The following is a 22,457-nucleotide window of genomic DNA, read 5'->3' as shown; positions in this document are numbered from 1 at the left end:
GTGAGCTGCTGGAGGATTGTTACAACATGGAGGCTGCTTCCCCAGAGTGAGGGATCCAAAACACCAAGGCAGGACCCTGAAAAGTGCTCTCTTCACTGTCACCCCCACAAATCCTGTTTGCCACAAAGGCCAGCGCTGGTTCATCTGAGGAAGACTGAAAAGTCAGGAATGAGTAGAATGTGAGGCTCACAGAGACTGTCTTGGAGGCTGGGTACCACGCAAGGGCAGGGAAAGACTCCAAAGGCCGGAGAGAAGTGCTCCTGAGGATGGCGGAGCCGCTGGGGCTCCCCCCCCCCCCCCCCCAGTTTTTCGAGACAGGGTTTCTGTGTGTAGTTTTGTTGCCTGTCCTGGATCTCGCTCTGTAGACCAAGCTGGCCTCGAACTCACAGAGATCCACCTGCCTCTGCCTCCTGAGTGCTGGGATCAAACGATGCATATGCCATCACCTCCCGGCCCCCGGCTTCTCTAATTAAAACAATGGTGTCCCTCATTAATTTAGCAGAGACCAGATACCGTACTGACCATCATCTAGAGGACCACGTAGAAACCCACCATCAGAAAATGGCTGTGTCCCTTGGTTTTGGTACACGGAGGACGACTCCAAGACTCAGAAAAGGTAAGTCCCCGAACTCAAGTGGCAGGTGCAGAGCTTGAATATGTCTTATGCCACCCCAACCCCTTATGCCATTTTTGCTGATCACTGTGCTACAAGGTTAGATTTTAGATTTTAGATTTATTTATTTTTTTTTCCCCGAAACAGAGTTTCCACAGAAATAGTCCTTACTGTCCTGGAACTCACTCTGTAGACCAGGCTGACCTCAAACTCACAGAGACCCACCTGCTTCTGCCTTCCAAGTGCTGGGATTGAAAGTATGTACCACCATCACCTAGCGAGGATAGATTTTTAAATAAGGAGTAGGAGATTTATATATTACCAACAACAGCAATGTAAAACTTCGATGTAGACCGCACGCAGGGAGATATGGCCGTGTTAGCAGTTGCAAATAGATCGAAAGAAAATGGGTGTTTTCTCCCGTCTGTGCTGACAATAGAAACTGCTATCATATTCATAACAGAACAACTCAAGCCATTTCCTGCTGTGGTGGATGACAGGGGCCGGCAGGACAGGGCTGGGAGTGGGGTTGGAGATGAGGAGGTGGAGCCCTCCCCCTGCGGATTTGGTTCCTCCTCTGTGGGGTGGGGTTTTTGGTATTTCCAGTATATGGTTTATGTGGCTGTTAATTAGCTCACCTGTGTCGACAAAGGGCGCTCTCTCTCTCTCTCTCTCTCTCTCTCTCTCTCTCTCTCTCTCTCTCTCTCCCCCACCCTAACTTTAGATGATAGCCCACAATCCGGGTCAACAAAAGTTCTCTCTTGCCGGGCGTTGGTGGCGCATGCCTTTAATCCCAGCACTCGGGAGGCAGAGGCAGGCGGATCTCTGTGAGTTCGAGGCCAGCCTGGGCTACCAAGTGAGCTCCAGGAAAGGCGCAAAGCTACACAGAGAAACCCTGTTTCGAAAAAAAGAAAAAAAAAAAAAAAAGTTCTCTCTTTTTTTGAAAATGGTGTCTGTGCCAGATACCACCTGCGAGTCTTCCAGATACTTCTGGAGTCCAGATCTGTGACTGACTCTGGGAGCTGCAGTTGGCTGTACGTGGCCTCCAGTGTGCATGTGGGACCTCTCAGTCTAGTCCCATGCTCTCTGCTGCTGACACAGTGGTTTAGCAGATGTGGAAAGCCATTGTGTGCCAAGCCAGTACACGTGGAAGCAGGACTGAGACCCCCACCCCCCCACCCCCCAGCAAAGCCTGGCACCTACAAGTGCAGGAGACAGTGAGTAAACACCGTGAATTCCTCTGCATCTGAGGTGCCCAGAGCGGCTTCTCAGACAGTCCCCCCAAACCAAGCAGCCAGGAACACCACCGCCCTAACACCACATCTCAAGCGTCTCTACCCCATCCCTGCTCCGTCCCCTGAGCCTCAGGAATGCATCTTGCATGTATACACCCAGTGTGTTCATACATGCGCTTTTGTCTCTTAGCTTTAGGCCGTTCTGGTCAAAACAGATCTAAACATTCTTTGTCAAAGCTCTCACCCAAACATGGACCGTCTTTGTTTTCTGAATCAAGTGGTCATTAAACAGCCATGTGGAGATGGCAGAGGCTGGTGAGTCCAGCATTTCCATTCACAATTCTGTTGAGCAACCTTGTGGGGAGCTGACAGCTACTTCTAGCTGTATTGCATTAGGGTGTATAAGTCACCATTTTTAAGTTAAAAGTGGTGGTGGTGGTGGTGGTGGTGGTGGTGGTGGTGGTGGTGCGCGCCTCCTCTGTGTTTATGTGAATAGAGGTATCACTAAGTGAGTCTTCCGACTTCCGCAATCTGAAGGGTTGAAAGAGGCAGGGCTGGAGGCAGGACTCTGTGTAGGTGGGTTGTGCTTCTACACACCGCCCTCCGCCCCACCTCTGGAGTTAGAATTGTTCTTTATGGCTGGGCACAGCGGCCCATGTCTATACTTCCAGCACATGGGAGGCAGAGGCAAGAAGGATCAGAAGTTCAAAATTACCCGCGGCTACATAGAAGGTTTGAAACAAGCTTGGGCTGGCCTACAAGAGACCCTGTCTCAACAAAACAAAACGAAAGTAATTCTTTGCAAGACCATCTGACCTCCAAGTGAGGTGGCATCTACAATCATCACCTCAGAAAGCCTTTCGACAAATGCTCCTCTCTTGAGGCAGATGGCAGAACCCCTGATTATCAACAGGTTGTCCTTCTGAAGGAAAGCTAGCTTAGAGGACAGCCCTTCCCTACCCGACATCCACCATGGAGTCTCGCTCCCGTGGGGTGAGATAGTGTGGGCAGTTGAGGGCTGTGCCAGGTCTCAGATGAGTCTCCACAGAGGAGCCAGAGTCAAGTCCCTTTAGAAGTTAAGTGCTCTGCTGCTGTGGTCACACTTGACCTTATCACTGCTCAGAATTTGCCTGCGACTGCCCGGCCTCCTCTGTGCCTGGATGAACAGGAAGTCTGGTTGTTCCCAGCTCTTGCTCTTTTGGTTTTCTTCTTTCATCATCCAACACAAGAGAGAACCCGTGACACATCACTTCAGCCGCTCAGTACCGAGTTCTCCCAGTACTGTTGTTCCTGTCCCAGTTAGTCACTGACCCTGAATTCTTCAGGCCTGACCCAGTGGCCAAGGCCCCAAGATCTGTTGTCTTTTTTTGCTGCTGTTTTTCGAGACAGGGTTTCTCTGTGTAGTTTTTGGTGCCTGTCCTGGATCTCGCTCTGTAGACCAGGCTGGCCTCAAACTCACAGAGATCTGCCTGGCTCTGCCTCCCGAGTGCTGGTATTAAAGGCATGTGCCTTCACCGCCCAGCATGATCTGTTGTCTTAAACATCCAGGCTTGTGACATGATGGTTAATATTGGTTGTCAATTTGACACTATGAAGGGTCACCTAGGAGACAAACATCTGGGCACGTTGGTGAGGGGTTTCTAGGCTGAACTACCTGAGGTGGGGAGACCCATTCTAAATGTGGGAGGGGTCACGGGTGGAACCAGAAAGAGAAAGAGAGGAAGAGCTAAGCCCCTGCTTTCATCTCTCAGAGTCCTGACTGTGGACACAATGTGACCAGCTGCTGCCTCCCAGGCCTGCGGCCACCATGGCTTCTCCACCGTGCTAGGCAGCACCCCCAAACTACGACCCCCCCAAATCAACCGTCTTACATTAGATTGCTTTTATCAGATATTTTAATTACAAGAAATGTAAGGAATGCAGGGTCCTTGGTGCTGCATAGGGACACCCCCTCTCCGGTGGCAGCTCCGTCTTTCATTCCCCTGCATGGCCTTCCCAGCAGCCACCGTTTGCCACAAAGCCTCTCGGCTATTGGCTCCTTACCCAGTCTCAAGAGATTAACCTCATTCCTACTTATAAACTAAAAGCCAGAAGCCATCAGGCCAGAGTTTCCTCCGCTTCCTGCCTCCGCCTATGAATGAATCAGCACCACGCCCCTCCTCATTCTCATCCAGTTCTGACCATCTTCCCGTCCCAGGGTAACATCCTGTCTCCTCAGTCCCCTCAGCCTCCATATTCTCTTTTCTTCATATCTCTTCTTCGCTTGGCTCCAGAGAGGCTCAGTATTTCCAGCCTCTATTACATTGCTTTTGTCGACAATTTAAAAAAAAAATGAACCTAGTCCGGTGGTGGTGGTGGTGGTGGTGGTGGTGGTGGTGGTGACGGTGGTGGCGGCGGCGGCGGCGGCGGCGGCGGCGGCGGCGGCGGCGGCGGCGGCGGCGGCGGCGGCGGCGGCGGCGGCGGCGGCGGCGCACGCCTTTGATCCCAGCACTTGGGAGGCAGAGCCAGGCGGATCTCTGTGAGTTCGAGGCTAGCCTGGACAGAGCGAGATCCAGGACAGGCACCAAACTACACAGAGAAACCCTGTCTCGGAAAACCAAAATAAATAAATTAATAAAAGAAAAAAAAGAACCTTTTCTCCCTTGGTTTCAGTGTCAACACTTTCCTGGAACTCGCTCTGTAGCCCAGGCTGGCCTCGAACTCACAGAGACCCACCTGCCTCTGCCTCCTGAGTGCTGGGATCAAAGGTGTGTGCCACCATCACCTGGCCAGGACCATTTCTTATGTAGCCCAGCCTGGTTTCAAATTCACTGTCCAGCCAAAGGTGACCTTGAATTCCGATCCTCCTTCTGGGGTTACAGATATAAGCCACTACATCTGGTTCATTTGGGTTTTATTACTATATCTTAACAACTTCCATCTGGTTACCCTAAAACATTATTGGGAACCTCTGGGGTTGATAAAGGTCTAGTCCTTCCCCCCAGCACTCCTGGGTGTACACCTGAGGGAGTCTACACGGCTCTCCCAGTCAACAGGACACCTAGATCTGGTGTCCCAAATCCATCAGGGCACTGCTGCCCGTCAGTCCACCTGGAATTCTGGAATGTTTGGTACAGCCTGTAACACAATGGGTCCCCAACCTTTGTTAGATGCACAAGCTGTTTAACTTTTAGTCTTGTTTTTGTTTGTTTGTTTGTTTGTTTTCTTTTTTTTTTCTTCCTACCCCCTTCTCCTTTCCTTTCTGGTATCATGTAGCCCAGGCTGGCCATGTAGCTGAAGTTGACCTTGAACTCTTAATCTTCTGTTCACCTCCTAAGTGCTGAGATTACAGGTGTATGCCATCGTGTCTAGTCTATGTGGTGCTGGGACTCAAACCTAGAGCTTCCTAAGTGTTGGGGAATCATTCTGCCAACTGAGCTACATGCCTGGACCTGTGCTTTTCTTTTCTTTTTCTTTCTTTCTTTTGGATTTTCAAGACAAGGTTTCTCAGTATAGTTTTGGTGCCTGTCCTGGATCTCGTTCTGTAGACCAGGCTGGCCTCAAACTCACAGAGATCTGCCTGCCTCTGCCTACCGAATGCTGGGATTAAAGGTGTGCACCAAGACCGCCTGGCTAACCTGTGCTTTTCTTAACCATTTCTCTCTCCAAATGTTCAAGACTGTGGCAAAAATGGAATTAGTTTTGTTGTTTATAGTTTCATGAGAAAAGGATTATCTTGAAGTTTCTAAGATTCTACCATATGGCTGGAAAGGCAGCTCTGTAGGCAAAAATGCTTGCCACGAAGGCTGATGACCTGAGTTTGATCCCTGGGACCCACATGGTGGGCGGGTATGGGCTCCTGTAAGTGTCCTTTGACCTCCACATATCATCCAGGCATGCACATGCCTATGTACATACACATGTGCACACAAAATAAACAAAAATGTGGTTTAAAGAAGATTCTACCGTAAGGAGACCTTGAAAGGAGACCTTGTGAGTTCACTCTGTGCACGCTCTGCATCTAGAACATCTAGGGCGTGGATATAAAGAAAGGAACCTTAGCTGATATGTAAATTTAGCATCCCAGCCCCGACCTGCATAAAATCCTCTTCATTTGTAAGTTCAAAACACATGTCTCTATACTCCTTGACCTAGGGTGAGGTTACGTCAGAAGTAAACCAAACAAAAATGCATTAAGTACATCTCACTTCCCAGTCTTCAGAGTTTAGTCTCAGAGCATGCTGTGGAGTAGTGGCCACTTCCGCTCAGTCACATGGTTGAGTGGGAGCTGTCACTCACTGCCATTGCCCAGCATTGAGAAAGTACCATGCCCCGTCCTGACAATGTGAGAAAATATCAACATGTGAAGCATAGTTTCTATTGAATGCCTTTCACATTTATCCTATCAGAACATTTAGAACTCATCGGCGGGGGCCAGAGAGAGGACTCATGAGTAAGGGTGCTGGCCACCGAGCCTGATGACCTGAGTTCGATCCATGTCACCCACGTGGTGGAAGGAGGAAACTGACTCCCTCCCACAAGTTGTCCTCTGACCTCCACATGCATGCAGTGGCACATATGTACCCCTCAAAAATTGCTTATAAAAATCATCAGCTGAACCATCCTGAGTTGGGGCCATCTGTATAGTCACATATGGTCTCTAGTTAATGTGATCTTTGTGCAAGCCCAAAGAGGCAGAATTTGCTATTTCCAGGGATGGAGGGGGAGAATAGCCCAGTTGGTAGGGTGTTTTCTTAGCAGGTATAAATTCCTGGTTCAGTTCCTAGCAATGCACACATTGAGCATGGTGGTACACACCTATAATCCTAGTACTCATGAGGTAGAGGCAGGAGAATGAATTCAAAGTTATCCTTGGCCATAGAGTGAATTTGAAGCCAGCCTGAGCTACATGGAAACCTATCTCAAAAAGAAAATTATTTCCATTTTATAGATGAGCAGTCTGATAATCAGAGTTTTAATTATATAACTGTTCGAGTCAAGGGCAGGCAGATGGGACCTGGACTTAAACTCCAAAGCTGTGCTCCGGTATTGTCTTTCCTTTTGGCACAGATTAGTGCTGTTTGCTTCTTGCCTTGTGAAGTTATGCTGTGCCTGGCAGCAAGAGGTGTTTTGTCAGGCTCTGTAGCAGAACGGTTAGGAGGAGCCTCGTTTTTAGGGTCAGGGGTGCTGGCTCTCTAGCCAGCTATCCCTGTCTTAGACACACCATTGGTCCTCTGTGAGTTCGAGGTTCTACACCTGTAGGCTGGAGACAATCATGTCTACCACGGCAGGTTACTATACAGTTTCAATGAGTTCCCATGTGCCGGGGGTTTGGTATGATGGCTGGAGTACAGTGACCTCTTAGGAGGAGGCATCGGCATTAAGTTATTATTTGTTCAGATTTTCAAAGCACACAGATTCTTTAATCTTCTTTTCTTTCACTTATTTAGTTGAGATGAGTGTGTGCGCATGTCTTACTTCAGAACTTGCTATGTAGACCAGGCTGGCCTCAAATTCATAAAGATCCCCATGCCTCTGCCTCCTGAGGGAAAGAATCAAAGGATGTGCCTCCGTTCCCAGCCTCTTTTCTTTTTAAATTACATTTATTTATTTCATGTGTGTATGTGTGGGTGTGTCTGTGCTTCAGTGTCTGAGGACATCCTTTGAGGGTCAGTTCTCTTCTTCCACCAGGGGGGGCCCAGGGACTGAACTTAGTTGTTAGGCTTGGTGATGGGCATCTATACCTGGTGAGTCAGCTTGATGTCTCAAAATCGTCACTCTTAAAAAAGGGCCTCTTCCAGGTCTTCACGCTAGACCTTATTGTCCTTAGTTGGAGGTCATGCTGACAATAAATTGAAAAGTATATTTGTAGAAGGCTAGGTATGGGCAAGGAGGGAGGTGGTCACCATATCTCTGTCCCCTCCCAACCCCTAGGGTGACAGTTTGGATATGCGGCCAAGAAGAGCTTAAAGCTGTGTCACCACTGATATCCATGCTTGCCTAGTGGTTCCAGGCCTCACGGGGCAAAGACCCCAAGGAACACTGGTCTGAATTTGAGAATCAGGTGCCTGGAGAAACAGTTCTCACAGAGCAGCTCTGACTGGTTTCTGCAGGGAGCTTTTAAAGGGAAACAAAACAAAAACCAAACCGAATCCTGTTTGGCAGTTGCAGGAGGAAACAGAGCAAGCAAGCAGTTTAACAGAAGCAAAAAGTGGCAGTTAGTTGGGGCATCTTGACCTCAAGTTCCCTGGGGCAGAGTTTGGTAATTTTCTAAGAGACTTTCCTATAGGAAGAGGTGTTGGTGGGGGGGAGGGGGGGAGGGGGGTGGTGGGAGGATGGGAGGGCTGTCAGCTCTAAGTCAGCCCTTAGATGGCTGCAACAGGGACAAGATGGTGGCACCTTGGCTCCGTCATACAGGTACTAATGATTAGATCCCTCTCCTATCAAGACGATAAGATTTTATTCTCTCTCTTTCTTCTCCCTCTTTCTCTTTTTTCTCCTTGCTTCTCTCTTCTCCCAGCTGGCCTCAAACTCAGGGCAAGCCTTCAGCTTCAACCTTCCCAGTGCTGGGATTCCAAGCTCCGCACGTGATCATTACACCCAGCAACAATTCATTTGCTTTTGAGAAGACTGAGGGAGGCAAACAGTGGTTCCAGGCAGATGTGTCTGTAACCCTGATGAGGCTGACCCGAGTGCTGACATGCCCATTAAACACAGTGTTCATCAGCGCAAAAGGAAGGGAAGCTGTAATGGTAAATCTTGGCTGTCACGTTGACTGGCTCTAGAACCAGCTAGGAGCGCTTCACGCACACCTGTGGGGGATTTTCTTGACTAGGCTGGCTGTGTGGAACCTTCTGCAGAGGCTCTGAGGAGGTCTGAGAGGAGAGTTTGTGCTTTTCTGCCTGCCTGTCTTTGCTTCTTGATGGTGACCGCTACTGCTGCCGCCAGGATGTTTCGCTGACGTCAGAAGCCTGTTTCTTTGGACTTTCAACATGGACTGAAGTCTAGTGTCTCCCCAGTAATCCTCCAGCCCTTTGATGAAAGAGAGGGCTATTGATTCATCCGGCCTCAGGGCCCGAGTGGCTCTCTATTCTCCGTCTCTCTACTGTGAAGACAGACTGTATCGTGTAAGTCAATCTAGTAAGTCCCCTTTGTTTTATGTATCCGTGCCATCCATTCTGTTCCTGTAGTGAAACTTGACTATACAAGGGCTGACCTCCAAATCCAGGGCAGTGACTTCTGGGTCACACAGGTGTCTGGGACTCTAGGGCCTGAAGAGGAATTTGGCCCGGAGGGTAGGCAGTAGGGCTTGATGATGACATTGGAATGTGACACCAAGGGGGCAGGGTATCCTTCTGGAGTTATGACTGGTCCTAGTGATGAGTGTCGACCAAGGCGTGTGTGCCAGTCAAATGTTTATGCGTTGTCTCACTGGTCAGAGAACAAGACTGACTTCCTGCGTGCCTTGCCCTTTCCTCCAGCAGGAGGTCAAGCTGACTCTATCTGTTGCTTCGAGGGCCCTTCTAAATTCAACCCTGGCTGTGTCCCATGCAGGGAACCCACCGGTTTGAGTTTGTGATCTCTAGATTTACTGACTAGCAAGTCTTCCAAACAGGCTATGGATTTGGATCATAAAGAAGAGTTCTAGGGGTTGGGGATTTAGCTCAGTGGTAGAGCGCTTGCCTAGCAAGCGCAAGGCCCTGGGTTCGGTCTTCAGCTCTGAAAAAAAGAAAAAAAGAAAGAAAAAAAAAGAGTCTGGCTTTATTTTGACGGTTGAGCTTTGATGTCACAGCTATCACAGACTCAAAAGAGCATGGCTCTCGGAGTCCTCCCTAGTGGAATCTCCTGGGGAAAGAGTGTTGAAATGTCACAGACCCATTCAGTGATAGCGAATTAGAGACTTTGTGTGAGACTTAGGAATCTGCATGCTAAAACCTCTGGGATGGTCTGATGCTCGAGTGTGGGACCCACTCATTTGAAGGCAAAGAGGGTAACCAGAGAGTTCTGTCCCAATCTGCCAACAGGCAGCGTCCTGCCTGCCCTTGGTGACCCCCGTCTACTCTGTAAGTAATTGGTAAATGTAAAATGTCCCTCATCATCCCAAGAAAGTCATTTTAAGTGAAAACGCATCTTAAAAGTAATTTTCCGCCTCCCGCCCCCAGACACCTTCTCTCTAAGGTAAATTTATGTTATTCAGGTGTGGTGATGTTTGCCTACAGTCCTGGGAGGCCGAGGCAGGAAGCTAAGAGTTCAAAGCTATCTTTGGCTACATATCGAATCTGAAACCAGTCTGCTCTACAGGAGACCCTGTATCAAAAAACCCAAGATTAGAATATATGACTTATTTACGTCACACGAGTTCTAGGCGTTAATTCTACTTATCAGTTTGGGATTGGTTGTTACAGTCAGGTGTGGAGGAGGAGGAGCTCGGAAATTGCCTTTTTAACCAGTTTCTGGAATTGGCAGGACAGGGACAGATGTGTCCGATCACCTCCTAAGACCCCAATTCGTAAGAAATCTGCCTAGCTAGAGAGCTCCAGATTTTTTGTAACCTCGGTTTCCCTCCCGGTTGGAGGCACTTGTTGCTAAATTGCGGGGAAGAGGAAATTAAGTAATGAAAAAAAAAAAACAAAAAAACTGGGGTAAGCGCCTCAGCCTCATTGGGAGAGAGAAACTCTTTGCTCCGCCCCTTGGGACTCGGCCAGGTAACGCGCTGTACCTCGGGGCGGCCGCTTCTCTCCTGTCCGCCGCGCCGCAGCTCCTTTAACAGCCCTGACCAATCGCCGGCCGATCCCCGCGGCCTCTCGCAGGCGCGCGGCACCGGCTGGATTGGTCGTGTCTGGTGCGCGGCTGGCTCCGCCCCCTCCGCCCTGTGGTTGGTGGTGGGGGCCGCGGCCGCGGGGCGGGTCCGCCGGCGGGGCGGGGCGGCCGGTGCCCGAGGGCGGGCGGGCGGGCGGGCGGCAGCACGGCGGCCCCAGCCAGAGCCCGAGCCGGAGCCTCGGCGGCCGCGGAGCACGGGCACCGGCGCAGTAGGATGAGGCAGCCAGCGGATCCAGGGTGAGCGCGCCCGGGGCCAGGTGGGGCGGCGCAGGGAGCGTCGGGCGGCGCAGGCCCCGGGCTGGGGTGGCCCGGCGCCGGGGCACCCGCAGCTCCCGCAGCCGTTGGCGCAGCGGGGCTCAGTTCAGCCTCTTCCACGCTGCTGGGGCTCGGGACGCCGGCACGGGTGGCCCTGGGAGATCCCTTTCCTGCTTGGTGGCCGGGCGGGGCGGGGTCGCCCCGGGGCTAGAGGTGCAGCCTGCGGGTCCCAGTCCAGCGTCGTCCCCCCCCCGGCTCGGTGTAGGTCCCGGGAAGCAGCATCCACAAGCTCGCTGAAGGAAAACACTTGTCACTTCTGTGCGTGGGGCCTCGGCTTCCCGCCGCCCCCTCGGCCACCGTGGGAGAAGCTTGGGAGTGGAGAAGCGCGGTTACTTTTGCGCGAATCTGTCAGCGGCTGTCGGCGCCTCGCTTGTTTTTCTGCAACTCCTGGCGGACGCCGGGGACCGAGGGGGTGATTTGTGTGCTTTAGAAGGGAGGCGGCGGCGCACCGAAACCCGGGGAGATCGGAAGGTTAACAAGTGACATTGGGCTGAGGCCTAACGCCAGCTGCCCCGCTGGGAGCGCGGGGATGATGGTGGCGGCGGCGGAGACCCGGGGACCGTGGCGGGGACGGGAACCGCCGGCTCCATTGCACCACACGCCACTCCGGAGCGCCGACTCCGCGCGGGAGTTAGTGCAGGGGAGTTTAACCCCCACTGAGAAGGATTTTTTGGAGAACTTAGCCCCTCAGTGGGTTGATGGTTACCTAAACCATCAGTTGTTATGGTTACACGGCATCAAATTTAAGGGCAAAGTCTGTTAAACACCCTCGCTTTTTTTTTTTTTCCAGAGCTAAGGAGCAGTTTGTCATTAGATTTCATAGATACTGTGTAAGGAGGACATACTTTTTTAGAGTTGAAAAGTGTGGGATCCTTGAGCACACAGGTTGTGCGCCCTGTTCCTGTGTGAGGTCTACTAAATGTCTTGACACCATTGCCCCAGCTCAATTGAGAGGAATAGTCTTGCAAATATTTTGATTATTCTCCCCAAAGGATATAGAGCAGACATCTCAAGAGCCAGATTAAACTCGAAGAACAGTGACTTTTAGATGGAAAATAGTAAGGAAGAATGGAGGGACAGGTGAACTTCGACCCTTGGGGAAGGGAGTTGGAAAGGTCTGGGTTTGAGTTTTGTACTGGAATGGCATGCAGGGAGAGCTTATCTTGTACTGGTCGGGGGAAACTGCCGTTTCTGTTAGCCTTTCCCAACCCTTAAAGGATTCCAGTGCCTTTCAGAGTCTTCAAAACAGGTGAATCTCTTGAGGCAGAGAGGATGGAGTCAGCGTTTTGCTGATGTCTTTGCTACCTGAGCTCCTCTGGGAGTGGACATGAAGGCTTGGAGAGGGGTAGTGGAGGGCGCTGGGGGACCGCACTTGCACACATTGATCTACGGGAGAGGAGAAGGTGAACCAGGCGGTCCAGACCAGAACATGGTGGTAATGAAGTTCACTGACAGGTTGTCCAAGGACAGATGAGGAGGAAGTTCAAGTTAAAGAGTGGTTTGGGCCGAGTGATAAGAAAAGAGATACAGCGTATACCAGACATACTGCTGTGTGTTATTAGAGGTTATGTTCTTAGTCTGCTGCTAGGGAAAGCAGCAGGGGTTAGGCTGTGTGGTATGTATGTGTGCATGCATGTACATATGTATGTATTTTGAGAAAAGGTCTCCTGTATTCCAGGCTGGCCTCAAACTTGTTACCTAGCTGAGGATGACACTGAACTTCTGATCCCTCTGCCGCCAATTTCCTGAGTGCTGGGATTGCAGGCCTACATTACCACACCAGGTTTATGTGGTGCTGGTAATCAAAGCCAGGGCTCGGCGCATGGTAGGCAAGCCCTCCACCAACTGAGCCACATTTCCAGCTTGATTACACTTTAGATAGAATAATTGGAGGGTTTTATGAACAAAGAAATTGCCTAGAGTCAAGAAAGGGTATTTACTTGGTAACTTTGTATTGTGAGTCTGTGGTGGGCTAGCATCTTGGAGGCTTTGTGGATATGATAGAGGTGGGGGAGAGGAAGGAAGAACTCCTTCCGAGTCAAAAGCTCTTGTTTTCTGAGGCTTTTGAAGGAAGAAGGGGAGAAATGTACAGAGTGTTGCTTAATAAAAACAGAGAAAGGGAGACATCCTTCTACTGTGGATTACTTTGATATCAAACTGAATCTTCAAAGACCAGTTTCTGTGTCAGGTTCAGTATGAATTAAATTCACCCTTGTGTCTGTTGACGAGTGTCTTTTGATTTTAGGTGTCTCTTTGCCTTTCTCCTGTCGATTCACTGATATGCTAGGAAGAGCATTACAGAACACTGCCCTTATCTTCTGGGTGCCTCTAGTTTTTCTTTCCTTTCTTGTTTTTCTCCTCCTCAAGAATTCTTTCTTGGGCTAGAGAGATGGCTCAGCGCCTAGAGAGATGGCACTGGCTGCTCTTCCAGAGGACCCAGGTTCAATTCCCAGCAACCACATGGCTGCTCACAACTGTCCAGTTCCAGGTGACCCGAAACATATGACAAAAACACTAATGCGCTTAAAAAATTAATTAAAATATTTCTTTTATCTTGTTTGACCTTTAATACATTCTAAGGGTCCCACTTAGGAGTTGTTGAGGTCACAGGGGATGATGGGTTCTTTGATTCTATCCCTGAGCAGAAGTTGACTTCACTGCAAAGATCGTTTTTTTTCAAGTTTAGCTCTGCCACCCACGGCTTCCCAGTCTTGTCCTGCAGCCTCCTCTGGGGGCGGGATGGTCACCTGTTTTTATGGAGGTGGAAAGGGGCTCAGGATTGTCCGTGACTTAACCAGGGCGACAAGCTCACTGGACAGAGCTGGACCTTCCACATTGGGATGTTTGATCCCAAGATGTGCTTTCCCATCGTACCACATTCCTTTTCCTGGGAGCCAGGTGGAGTTTATGAGAGTTGATCTAGAGCAGCGTCTGTATGACAGGGCGGACACGGCTCCAGCTAATGAGCTCCTGTGCTGTGGGAGCGAACAGTCAGCAGCTGTGTCCCACCTCTCTGCTGGGTGCAGTTTGGGGGAGATCCTTAGGAACTCTGGAGAGAGATGGTCAGGCTTCCTGGGAATTCATCTCAGTGCGTCTGCTCTCCAGCTTTGCAACCTTGGGGGAACTGCTGTCTCTGTACCTCAGTCTCTTCATCTGTAGACACAATGGTGTTGCAATACCAAGACAGTGCAATCTATATTGTCTTCTCATCCCTAACAACAATCATCTAAAGACTTATCGAGTGAGTCTTACAGTGGCACATGAAATGTGTTTTGGTGTATAAAGCACTGGTGTGTCTTACCGTCCGCGGTCTTAGCTTAGATGGATGATGGTAGTACATTATTTACCGGAAGTTAGGAGGGTTAAATGAGGTCACTCATGTGCGTGGCATCCAGTGAGCCCCCATAACAGTCGATGTTCTCAAATGGTAGAGTGAACAGTTAATTGTAGGTGGCTCTGGGGTAGAGCTTTGGAGCATCCAGTAGGCACGGAGTCCTGGTGATAACCCATGAACTGGGCTCATGGACTGGAGGGACAGTTTCCAGTTTGCCCGGAGTGCTGTCCTTTAGCTGACTGTTGTCCCCATGAGAAGCATTAATTTCAGGAACTAATGAGCCATGGCCAGTCAGCTCCCTTTGTCCTGTCTGTTCATTAAGTTCTTTGTCACCTTTAAATCCCCCAGTTAAAATAAAGATCGGTGTGTAAAGCCTGGAACTCTGTACTGATGTGCTCTTCCATGGCAGTTTTAAAGTGACTTGAGATTATATTCGAGATTCTGTGGTGTTCCTTCTTCCCAAACTCTTGCTGGTCCTGATGATAGAACGTGAAAGGAGACCCTGCTAATGAGAGGGATGCTAGAAGACATGGGGTGGAGAAGCTCTTGAGTGGCGCTGGAGGACGTGAACAGAGCCCTGCACTTGGTGGCACCTAGAGGCCTGGCGGAAGGCCTGGCGCTGTCACCTGTTACCCCTGCATTCCTAGGTACACCTTTACCCAGGTCAAGTTCTCACGGATTGAGGACCTCCTTTCTTAGTCCCCTTGCCTCGAGCCCCAAAACAGTCTCACAGTCCATGAGCTTACGACCCCAAGGAGTTGAGGTGTTCTGAGGTTGAAAGGAATTACTTCATTTAGAACTTTTTGTTTTGGAGATTAGGTTTCATGTCATAGCGCAGGCTGGCCTTGATTTTGCTTTTGTTTCTAGAGTAGCTGGGATTACAGGCATGTCCTGGGATTACAGGTGTGTCCTATCATTTGAGAATCTCATTCAAGACTTTCAGAGTCTCACTTGGATATCTTGTGACAGTGTTTTGTTTTTGTTTTTTTTGTTTTTTGGTTTTTCAAGACAGGGTTTCTCTGTGTAGCTTTGCGCCTTTCCTGGAACTCACTCTGTAGACCAGGCTGGTCTCGAACTCTCAGAGATCCACCTGCCTCTGCCTCCTGAGTGCTGGGATTAAAGGCGTGCACCACCACCACCTGGCTGTGACAGTGTTTTGAAAAGTAGAAAACAGCACTTGGTAAGCAGAGGCAGGTAGATGTCTTATGAGTTCGAGGCCAGCCTGGGCTACATAGCAAATTCCGTTATAGCCAAGGCTACATAGTGAGACCCTGTCTTAAAAAGAAAAGTAGGAAACAATTAACACTTGGTAACAATGGGACTGGTTATAATTTAGGGAGAATTGCTGTGGCTGGGGTCTAAACTTGTACCTGGTTCAAACTTTCAAACATTCTGGGTTGGTTGGTTGGTTTTTGGGAGGGGGTGTGAGACAGGGTCTATGTAGTCCTGGATGTCCTGGATTTTGCTACATAGACCAGGCTGTCTTTGATCTCAGAGAGGTCCTCTTGTCTCTCTGCCTTCTGAGTGCTGGGATTAAAGGCGTGCGCCACTCAGCCTGGCTATGAAAAGCCTGAGGTTCAAAGAGGTTAACTAATGATGGCAAGATCCCAGGACGAAGTCAGAATCTGACAGCAGGGATCGGGGCCCAGCCTTGTGCTGCTCCAGCGTGCGTTCTGTGGTTACGGTCATGTGCGTCTCACCCCACTCGGGAGCCCTTTCAAGCCCTGTGCCCCGGGAGCTTTCCCCAGCTGAAAGGGGAGAGTCCTCCCCTCTGAGGTCAGAGCCTTCCGGCCTGTACTTGTTCAAATCTGAGTGACTCGGGACAACTTGGTTAAGCCTAAAGGTAACTCCTACTGAAGTTAGAGGGGAGTTAAGTCCTTGAAAGGAAGGGTTTTTCTTTGGTGAACAAAGCCAGTGGCAGGTCACTGAGCATAAATGGGACTGTTGAGAAGAGAACATGGCCTCTTCTGTGGAATCTCACAGGATGGGAGACTCAGGTGGGCTTTGAAGCAATCAAGTGACTCTGTCTGCTGGACTTGCCTGGAACATTGGTTCTCAGAGCTTTCTCCTGGGAGACTGTTGGACTGAGACCCCTGGCGCTCCCCCAGCTCTCCCCCCCCAGCTCTCCCCCCCCAGCTCTCCCCCCCAGCTCTCCCCCCCAGCTCTCCCCCCCAGCTCTCACCCCCCAGCTCTCACCCCCCAGCTCTCACCCCCCAGCTCTCACCCCCAGCTCTCACCCCCCAGCTCTCACCCCCAGCTCTCACCCCCAGCTCTCACCCCCAGCTCTCACCCCCCCAGCTCTCACCCCCCCAGCTCTCACCCCCCCAGCTCTCACCCCCAGCTCTCACCCCCAGCTCTCACCCCCAGCTCTCACCCCCCAGCTCTCACCCCCCAGCTCTCACGCCCCAGCTCTCACGCCCCAGCTCTCACCCCCCAGCTCTCCCTCCCCAGCTCTCCCCCCCAGCTCTCACCCCCCAGCTCTCCCCCCCCAGCTCTCCCCCCCAGCTCTCACCCCCAGCTCTCCCCTCCAGCTCTCCCCTCCAGCTCTCCCCCCCAGCTCTCACCCCCGAGCTCTCACCCCCGAGCTCTCACCCCCGAGCTCTCACCCCCGAGCTCTCCCCCCGAGCTCTCCCCCCCCAGCTCTCCCCCCCAGCTCTCCCCCCCAGCTCTCCCCCCAGCTCTCCCCCCCAGCTCTCCCCCCCAGCTCTCCCCCCCAGCTCTCCCCCCCAGCTCTCCCCCCCAGCTCTTCACCCCCAGCTCTTCACCCCCAGCTCTTCACCCCCAGCTCTTCACCCCCAGCTCTCATCCCCCAGCTCTCCCCCCCAGCTCTCCCCCCCAGCTCTCCCCCCCAGCTCTCCCCCCCAGCTCTCCCCCACAGCTCTCCCCCACAGCTCTCCCCCACAGCTCTCCCCCACAGCTCTCATCCCCACAGCTCTCATCCCCACAGCTCTCATCCCCCAGCTCTCCCCCCCAGCTCTCTCCCTCAGCTCTCACCCCCCAGCTCTCACCCCCCAGCTCTCCCCCCCAGCTCTCCCCCCCAGCTCTCCCCCCCAGCTCTCTCCCCCTCAGCTCTCTCCCCCTCAGCTCTCACCCCCTCAGCTCTCACCCCCAGTTCTCACCCCCCAGCTCTCATCCCCCAGCTCTCACCCCCCAGCTCTCCCCTCCAGCTCTCCCCTCCAGCTCTCATCCCCCAGCTCTCATCCCCCAGCTCTCATCCCCCAGCTCTCATCCCCCAGCTCTCATCCCCCAGCTCTCATCCCCCAGCTCTCCCCCCCCAGCTCTCCCCCCCAGCTCTCCCCCCAGCTCTCCCCCCCAGCTCTCACCCCCAACTCTCACCCCCAACTCTCCCCCCAGCTCTCCCCCCAGCTCTCCCCCCCAGCTCTCCCCCCCAGCTCTCCCCCCCAGCTCTCCCCCCCAGCAACTCTCCCCCAGCTCTCCCCCCAGCTCTCCCTCCAGCTCTCCCCCCAGCTCTCCCCCCAGCTCTCCCCCAGCTCTCCCCCCCAACTCTCCCCCCAACTCTCCCCCCCAGCTCTCCCCCCCAGCTCTCCCCCCCAGCTCTCCCCCCCAGCTCTCCCCCCCAGCTCTCCCCCCCAGCTCTCCCCCCAGCTCTCCCCCCCAGCTCTCCCCCCCAGCTCTCCCCCCCAGCTCTCCCCCCCAGCTCTCCCCCCCAGCTCTCACCCCCCAGCTCTCACCCCCCAGCTCTCCCCCCCAGCTGTCACCCCCAGCTCTCACCCCCCAGCTCTCACCCCCCAGCTCTCACCCCCCAGCTCTCACCCCCCAGCTCTCATCCCCCAGCTCTCCCCCCCAGCTCTCCCCCCCCAGCTCTCACCCCCAGCTCTCACCCCCCAGCTCTCCCCCCCAGCTGTCACCCCCTACCCCCCAGCTCTCCCCCCCAGCTATCCCTCCCTACCTCTCACCCCCCCAGCTATCCCCCCCCAGCTCTCACCCCTAGCTTTCATCCCCCCCCAGCTATCCCCCCAGCTATCCTCACAGTTGAGAAGGGCAAAGGGGTGAGGAGCTGGCTTCAGTCCTAATCTTATTTAGGGTCAAAGCCACTGTTGGCATCTGCAAGAGGTCTGTCAGAATCAGTGTTGGTTCCCCTTTGCTATTTAAAGCTTGCATAAGCTGGTTTACTCTCTTACCCAATTCTTTTCTTTATTTGTTTTTTTCTTTTTCTTTTTTCTTTTTGGTTTTGAGACAAGATTTCTCTTGTGTGGCCCTAGCTGTCCTGGAACTCACTCTGTAGACTAGGCTGGCCTTGAACTCATAGAGATTCACCTGCCACTGCCTCCCTAGTGCTGGGATCAAAGGTGTGTGCCACCACCACCTAGCTCTTACCCAATTCTTGGTCCATTCTTACACTCAATGCTGTCTTTTAAGCAGTATTCCTTAAAATGTTCATATTTATTATTTGGGGTTGAAAGTAGAGAATTTAAAAAATGCCCTATTGAAAGGACTGACTGAGCAGTGGTTGTCAGTCACCAAGCGTGTGAGTTTTTCCTGGTCCTGAGTACTGTGCTTGGCACTGGGAATCTGATGGGGAGCGAAACAGATGTGGTCCCCACCTGCCCATGGCACCTTCTGTGGTCTAGACAATAGACGGGCCAGCAGATGTACTGAATGTATCATACATCCCAAACGGTAGGGAGTGTGAAGTCTCTCTGAAGGGGAGGAACAGGGCTCTGGGAAGGAGAAGAGTATTGTAGGAGAGGGAGTGACCGGTGGGCAGTGTGACAGTGCTGACAGGGGTAGAGACACATGATGGCCGGCGTAGCCTGTGTGTGTGCCTAGCTTGGGACAGAGTAGAGGGGCCTCCGGAGCCAGGCAGCTCTTGAGAGGCCTTGGGAAGTTTCTTAACCTCTTGGGCCTCCTGTGCTTGGGAGATTGAGTGACCCCTGAGGGCCGTTCCTGGATTGGACACAAAGAGCTGTGAATAAGGGTTTGCTGACTCAGCAGTGGGAAATTTGACCCGACACAGTCCAGGTAAAGGTGGCTGGCTGGCTGGCTGGCTGCCTTGCAGGTTCTCTGAGGCATTCTCAGGCAGCTCGGGTGGATTTCTGCAATGCACCTGCTTCTGGGGAGAGCCAGCCTTGCCTGCAGGAGGCCCTGCCTCAGACCCAGTGCTTGGTACGGAGCCAGCTGAACTGGAAGCTGGTGCTAGTGTCTGATTAAAAAAATAAAAGTACATTTATTAATTTGTGTGTGTGTGTATGTGTGTGCATGCCAAAGCTGACGTGTGGAGGTCAGATGACAGCTTTTGGGAGTTGGTTTTCCCCTCCCCCCATGTGGGTCCTGGAAGTTGAACCCAGGCCGTCAGGCGGGGCACAAGTGGTATTGCCCACGAGCCTTCTGGCCTCATGTCTGCATTAGTATTGGATGTGGGAAGTAGGGTTGTTGTTGTTTTTCCCTTAAGAGGCATCAGAAACCAGTGGCTTCATTGTTAGGTGGCCAGATGTTGCTGATGTGTGTAGTACCTGTCCAAGCCCCATCTCTAGTAGGAGTTGGTGTCGTGTTTTGGCATTCATAAGGACAGCTGTACCCTAGGATCATGAAGTCCATTGCTTTGGTTCTTTGATTTGGTATGGTCAGTAATAAAATAGTATAAACCCAACCATGTGATAGTTTATGTTTTCCTAGAAAGTGTTCAGTATGGCCAAATTTGTATATCATTGAATTAGCTTTTGGAGTCTTTTAGCTTGGAAAAAAAATAAATACACTGTGTAAAAGATAATATAATAGGGCCGGGCGGTGGTGGCGCACACCTTTAATCTCAGCACTCAGGAGGCAGAGCCAGATGGATCTCTGTGAGTTTGAGGCCAGCCCGGTCTACAGAGCGAGATCCAGGACAGGCACCAAAACTACACAGAGAAACCCTGTCTCAGAGAAGAAGAAGAAAAAAGATAACATAATAGAACCTGGCCACTCATCATGTAGATTCAATATCTTTTTTTTTTCCCGTTTGAAATAGGATTTTGTTTGTTTTGTTTTGTTTTGAGATAGGGTTTTACTGTGTAGCCCTGGCTGTCCTGGAACTTACTCTGTAGATCTGGCTGGCCTCAAACTCACAGAGATCCACCTGCCTCTGCCTCTGTTCTGGGATTAAAGGAGTGCACCACCATCCAGCTTGAAATAGGATCCTAAGCATCGTAAACTGCCCTTGAATTCTGTATGTTGCTGAAGAAGGCCTGAACTCCTGATCCCGCTGCCTTCCCCTCCCCGGTGTTGGGACTAGAGGCGGGGGCTGCCGGTCACGCTGGCTGCATTTTTCTCATCTCTTTCTCAGATGGTTTCATACTGGAGCATCTTGGTGGATTTTCAGTCACTTGGTATGTGTATCTTTAAACTGAAAACTCATGTGATAGGTGTGATCAGAGAGAAATGTCTCTGGTGTTGAAATTCACAATCCAAAATGAAAACTTCTTGGAAATCTTTGTAGCCTTGGCTGGGACAAGTAAAGGGCTAGAGAGATGGCTCCATGGTTAAGAGCAACTGCTGTTGACGAGGACCTGGGTTCAGTTCCCAGTACTGACAGGTGGCTTCCAACTGTCTGTAGCTCCAGTTCCAGAGGATCCAAAACCCTCTTCTAGAATCTGCCAGTACTGGGTATGCAATGGTGCACATACATGCAAACAAAACACTCATACACTTAAAATATAAATACAATTGGAAAAGAGAACAAAAGAATAGATGGGCGTGGTGGTGTACGCCTATAATGTGAGCACTTGGGGGCAGAGACAGGAGGATCTCTGTGAATTTGAGGCCCTCCTGGTCCACATAGTGAGTTGTAAATGATAAACTTCTGCTTTTGTATTTTATTTTTAAGGGGACAATTCAGATTTAGCATGCAGGTAACTCTCTAGCAGTGCCCCCGTGGGCCACCGTCCATCTGTAAAGTTAGAAATATTCTGGGCCTGGGCTCTCTAATGGTTGCCACTTACCATATGTGATGACCATTGGGAAGGTGGTAATTAGCCACGGAGAAACTGAAGCTTCAGTTTATTCAATTTTAAGTACTTTTAGCTTCACTAGTTCTATGGTCGTATTAGACAGTGCAAATCCCAGTCTTGGCTGGGAGTGCGCTTAGCATGTGCAAGGGGCAGAGTTTAGTCCTCAACACCACAGAAACGCTGAGACCAGAAACATCAGCCATGGCATTAAGCAAAGAACCCAACAGGACTACTTTTTATTTTGGTTGGGAGTCTAACCTTTAATGGCTGAGCCATCTCTCCAGCCTCTAGCGCAGCTAATCAGAGCAGCAAATGTAAGTGTATGCATTACGTGTATTTCCTGAGCTCAGTGCATTGATTGTGTGGTGGAAGGGAGGACCACTGAGTTGGGTGTAGGGTCTTCAGTGCTGGTCTCAGAGACTCAGAAGAGTTGGGTTTGGTGCTGTAGTGTCTCCTGAACCTAGGAAAGGAGCCCTGAACTCCTGAGCTGCTTGTGCCCTGAGAGGTGGAGAGGCAGAGGAAGCGGGTTGTCTGAAGGCTTCAGACAGCATGATGACCCCAGCCGTGGGAGTTGGGTACACTACTGTGAGATTTAGAGGCTGTTCCAAGATGACACCCAGGGGCAGGGAAGTGACAGCTGCAGAGGGCACTGGATGTCTGGGCACTTCTTTATCCCCAGGGCACAGTAAAATGGTCGGTTGATAAACATTTGACATGGACCGCAGTTTCAGGGACTTGGAGATTGGCCTTAAATTTATGTAGACATTCTGAGAGTCAGGTGCCAAGGAGGGGTACTGTCAAGCTGCAGGGCCTCCAGAGCCGGCCTCCTGCTGGGGGCCATGGGCGTTTCTCCTCATGGCAGACGGATGGATGAGCTGGACTCCCTGTGGTTCGCCGCTCCCTTGCTGTGTGCTGTTGATGTCTGCATCTCTTGGGCGAGCCTCTTCCCTCTGGCTGCGCTGCCTCCACTGTCAGATGGCCGTCTTTTTGTTTGAAAGACTGCAGCGATTCTGCAACTGCCTGCCTGCGGCTCCTAATACTCCTTCCCAATCTGTTGACTGTATACAGCAGAGGAATCTTTTAAAAAACCCACAGGGGCTGCTGGGATGGCTCAGCAGGTCAAGTCTGATGGCCCGAGTTCAGTCCCCGGGCCTGACATGGTGGAAGGAAAGAACCGATTCTCAAGGTGTCCTCTGACCTCCATACAATAAATA

The 22,457-nt window shown here is 51.6% G+C and overlaps 1 protein-coding gene across 6 annotated transcripts in view; it reads left to right on the top strand.

The window, feature by feature from the left end:
* Positions 1-504: 504 nt before the first annotated feature.
* The window catches only part of Tex2 (testis expressed 2), a 140,773-nt gene continuing 118,820 nt past the window's right edge, over positions 505-22,457 (top strand). For 3 of the 6 annotated variants that reach the window (XR_013041926.1, XM_076543575.1, XM_076543570.1), the window contains exon 1: positions 10,746-10,884. The gene's annotated coding sequence lies outside the window, so the exon portion shown is untranslated. Of the gene's footprint in view, positions 617-8,040; positions 8,090-8,416; positions 8,955-10,745; positions 10,885-22,457 lie in introns of those variants that run through there. The other 3 variants (XM_076543574.1, XM_076543573.1, XM_076543572.1) reach the window with 3 other exon arrangements.

This window comes from Peromyscus maniculatus, chromosome 8 (genome assembly GCF_049852395.1).
Source record: "Peromyscus maniculatus bairdii isolate BWxNUB_F1_BW_parent chromosome 8, HU_Pman_BW_mat_3.1, whole genome shotgun sequence".
Taxonomy (NCBI): domain Eukaryota; kingdom Metazoa; phylum Chordata; class Mammalia; order Rodentia; family Cricetidae; genus Peromyscus; species Peromyscus maniculatus.
Note: the sequence above shows the minus strand (reverse complement) of the source record. Positions and strands in the feature narration are given on the sequence as shown.